The following is a 4,361-nucleotide window of genomic DNA, read 5'->3' on the forward strand; positions in this document are numbered from 1 at the left end:
TGAAACACTGGACTAAAAAGTTGGCATGAAGATGACACACCACAGCCAAGGCCAGATGAGGGGAACCTGGACAGATGAGGGGAAAAAAAGGGGGGAGGAGAGGAAAAACGAAGTGGGGGAGGGGGGGGGGGGACCGATGGAGGGAGAGGACTCATAAGATGGGCAGGGCAGACGCGAGAGGGAGTGGGGAAAGGCAGAGGAGGGGAATGCAAAAGGACTCAGGGGAGAGAAGGGAGACAGATAGAGGGTAGGAGGGGGAAAAGCAGGATGGAAGGAGGGGAGAGGGAGCCCAGGAAAAGGACAGAGGAAGGGAGGGGGAGGTGAGGATCAGAGTTGATAGGAGGGGAAAATGGTGGGAGAGAGGGCATCATCCGGGAGGGGGAGTCAAAGGAAGCCACCTTGGGACAGGAGATGAAGGGTGTAGAGGTGGAGAGGGGGGGGGGACACAACAGTGAAGGTGAGGGTTGGAGAGGAGAGGAACAACCAGGTGATGAGGGGGATCTAGGCGGCGGGTAGCTGTGGTTGTTCGTCATTTCTACTTCACTGTCACATCACAACAGTCGACCTGGGCAGCTTTACAGTGGTATAGATGTCACTGATGTATTTCTTATTCAGGTGACATCCTATACCTCTACTGACAGTACGATACTCCCTGCTTCCTTTTATACTGGTATTCGACTTTTGCGATATCTAGAGAACGATTCCGTACTACATAGGGGTGTCCGGACACTTTTGATGAGATAGCACACAGCGTCTTCACCTTTGGAATCATTGTACTAAAACAGAGACAGCTACGATTACCATATTCCGCTTCTAATTTAATGATATGAGTTTATTCTCACCTCCTTTCAGATATATCGCTGTCCAATTACCAGCGTGAGTGAAGTGCGTTGTGAAAGGCGCCATCTTCGACTGTAAATTTGTATGTTTTCAACGAGTTTTCTGCAATGTATTTTGTTCTAGCTCTGCACCATGTCAGTTTTCTTTCCGCCCTTAGATCCCAAATCTTGTTCATGAAAATGCAATGGGGTAACTGCCGCCAATCAGAAATAGATGTCAAATATAATACTAGTAGGTTTCTTAATTAGTTTTCATTTGTATACCATGGAGCTCTAGTACCTGATGTAATCTCCCCCCTCCATCTTAATTCCAGTTATTGTCCACAATAACCAAAGTCTTTTATGAAAAATTTGAGGCAAGCGAATTTTACAGTAAACTTTCTAGTTTACTTAGCTTTTCGTGTAGTGTTGGCTAAAGTTCTTCTTGTCTATGGGTCTGATTCTTGAATCTGAAATTCTCATATTTTGGGTCGCCAAGGTTGAATTGATCTAAATAAATTTGAAGTTTGTTGTTGCAGAATTTTGTTGTTACGTTAATATATTTTGTCACATTTTAATATATCATACAGCCTTTTGAATTTTCGCATTAACAAAGCCGAAAATACATTGTTCGCCCAAAATACACATCAGAGGTACGATTACTACTCCTTCACTCTGCAGTAATAACCATATTCCAAAGGGTTTACAGTTTTTCTTGAAAAATGAATTTCTGTTAATTTCGATTATTATTTCATGAATGAATCCAGACATAAACATAGTAAACAGTAATATATTGCGTAATTAATAATACAAATTTTTTAAGTGTGCCAAATAATTCGTAATTTCAAATGTTTCTAAAAAAATAATTTTAGCTGTACTGTCAGAGCTAGTATATATCGATTGTAACATCGAAAATCAAGTAACTACTTTTCATGAATTTTAGCTTGAAATATAACATATAGCGTATAAATTTATACGAAAGTTTTCAGAAGAGCAGCTGGATAATATTGACCTGTCCAAAAATTCGAAAAATAACACTGGTATCGACAACTACTGTTGAGGAAAAGTAATGTTAGAGGAGGATGTCCCGTTACACTGGTCAGCTGATGTCGAAAAGATGAATATCGGCATGATAAAATCGTGACCTAGGCTCAACAGCGACTGGATTACAGACAGCTGCTCTACGGCAGAAACAGCTCCTATCGTCATGACGAATGGAATACTTCCACGTGTCACTTGAATGGAATATCACCATATCTTGTACTGATCAGCGACGTGACGGTCGGGGTGGATGGGGCCATACGCAGCGTTTCATCACATTTATTTCGTGCAGATTATTGGTGATCGATGCTACGCGTATTCCGTATCTGAGAGTGGGGAGGTACTGGGTTATTCACACGCAACCATGGCAACTGTACACCCTGAGCATATCAATTTGTGGGGCGCTCAATTGCGCAGTCATCAGTACCTGCACAAATTCCCAATCTGTACACAGTCCAATCTAGCCACGTTGACAAATGATGATGTAATGATGAGAACAACACAAACACCCAGTCCCGGGGCAGAGAAAATCCCCTACCCGGCCGGGAATCGAACCCGGGGCCCCATGATCCAGAGGTGGCAACGCTATCCACTACAACAAGAGCTGCGGACACATCGATCTGGCGAAACAACTGTCGTATGTTTTCTGACAAGAGTCACTGTCAACTATCTTCACTACTGGATTTGTAAATGTAGGCCAGTTGCATACATATTAGGAAAGAGGCAGATTGAGATCTATTCGAAACAAGTATAAAACAATTAGCCAACAGTAACTCGAAAAAACTGCGAAATAAATAATATACAATTATGGGATTTGACTTTTTTTTTTTTTTTTTTTTTTTTTGCTAAGGCATGATACATATAATGCAATTAGAAGTGTCCATTATACTGTCAACTGTAACCTGCTTCCGAATGATAGATCTTTAACAGAGAATATATCAGTAACGAGGAAAATGACCAATTACATTCGGCTTGCAACTATGGCACCATCCAACACTCCACTCTATCGGAACTTCATGAAGCTACAAGGGCTGAATACTCCAGCGGGAATATTCCACGATGTCCCACAACAAATTCCACATTTTGACCGAGAAAAAAAAATATGTTGCAGTGCTTACTGAACACACCTCATATTTCTTACCTATTTCATGAAGCCGATGTTCGAAAATGGGGCATTTATCAGCTAATGTCCGATAACTACGATTAGCGAACTACCTTAACTGCAAGGAACTTTGGTATGAGATAAGAGGAACATAATATCCTGAAAATACCATACGAACCACACCACATTCGCTAATCACCATTGCGATCATAACCACATACCAACAAACAGAGCTGTCCTGTCATTAGCAACAACCAAAGCTATCTTAACAACAACCAAAGTTACCTTCCATGCGCACAAAACCTTACCGAGTAATATGGCAAGAACTATGCCCCTTACATGAAGTCATTAAAGATCACCTCACTCACGCTGAGCGAACAGTAGGGCTGAACAAAAATGACTGACAAGGCACAATGCATCTTGCAGAGAGTATAATATGGATGTATTGGAATAATTAATGTCGGGTGATGGTTTTAAAGTAATTCACACGACATGAAAACTTTTCGGAAACGCTTCGATATACTGGAGGCTAGTTTACCACAGGGAAGTACTCAGAATTGACCGTGGCCGCCGGGAGAGCGGCTAAGGGAAGCGACAATAGGCAGCTTAGGGCGGCTCAAGCTCTGAGAAAGCGGTAATGGGGCGCGGCCTCCAGCCGCCTTAAGATGAGTGACAGTGAGTGGGTGGTTGACCCCGACTCCATGCTGGTGTACCAGGAAACAGACGGAGAACTTGTATGCCTGTTGATAAACGTCTGTCATCCCGTTTTCTGTGAAACATGCGAGAAACCCGCGCAAAGCTACGTTGGAGTGGTCAACAGAGGCCAAAATATGCGTGTTCGTGACTATAGCAACTTCACGCTGAATTCATGGTCTGCAGAGTCTGAAGCAAATCAGGTGAAGAGCGACAGAATGAAGTACGCCGGCCTCCGATGGGAATGTAGGACCAAGGAATTTGAAGTATTCTCCTGGGAGTAAGAATTCCAGAAAACTTGGTGTTGTGCAGACGCTAACCTTGATGGGTGGCCTGGGAGGAGCTAAATAACAGAAGTTGAGAGGAAGGGAAATTTTGTGGGAATTTGTTCACTTCCCAGAACAGGCATTGGTCGGCACTGGGAAGCGACGCATAATTAACACGACTTGCGCTGCAATTGGCGTAAGTGATTTTGCTGGAGGGGAAACCGAGGCGAAGACGGTGTGTGACGGTGTGTGACGGAGGGTGCTTCTGATCCCCTTCCCCACTCCCACACCCAAATGTTGAGTTCTATTTGCAATGAAGTCTTGAATCCAGTCGCAAATCTGGCATGATACATGGTAAGCTTGCTTCTTTTGTTTTAATTTAACCAAACGACAGTGTGGGACGGTGCTAATTGCCTCCCTGAAGCCGTGGGTCAAGGCCTC

This window comes from Schistocerca serialis, chromosome 6 (assembly GCF_023864345.2).
Source record: "Schistocerca serialis cubense isolate TAMUIC-IGC-003099 chromosome 6, iqSchSeri2.2, whole genome shotgun sequence".
NCBI lineage: Eukaryota > Metazoa > Arthropoda > Insecta > Orthoptera > Acrididae > Schistocerca > Schistocerca serialis.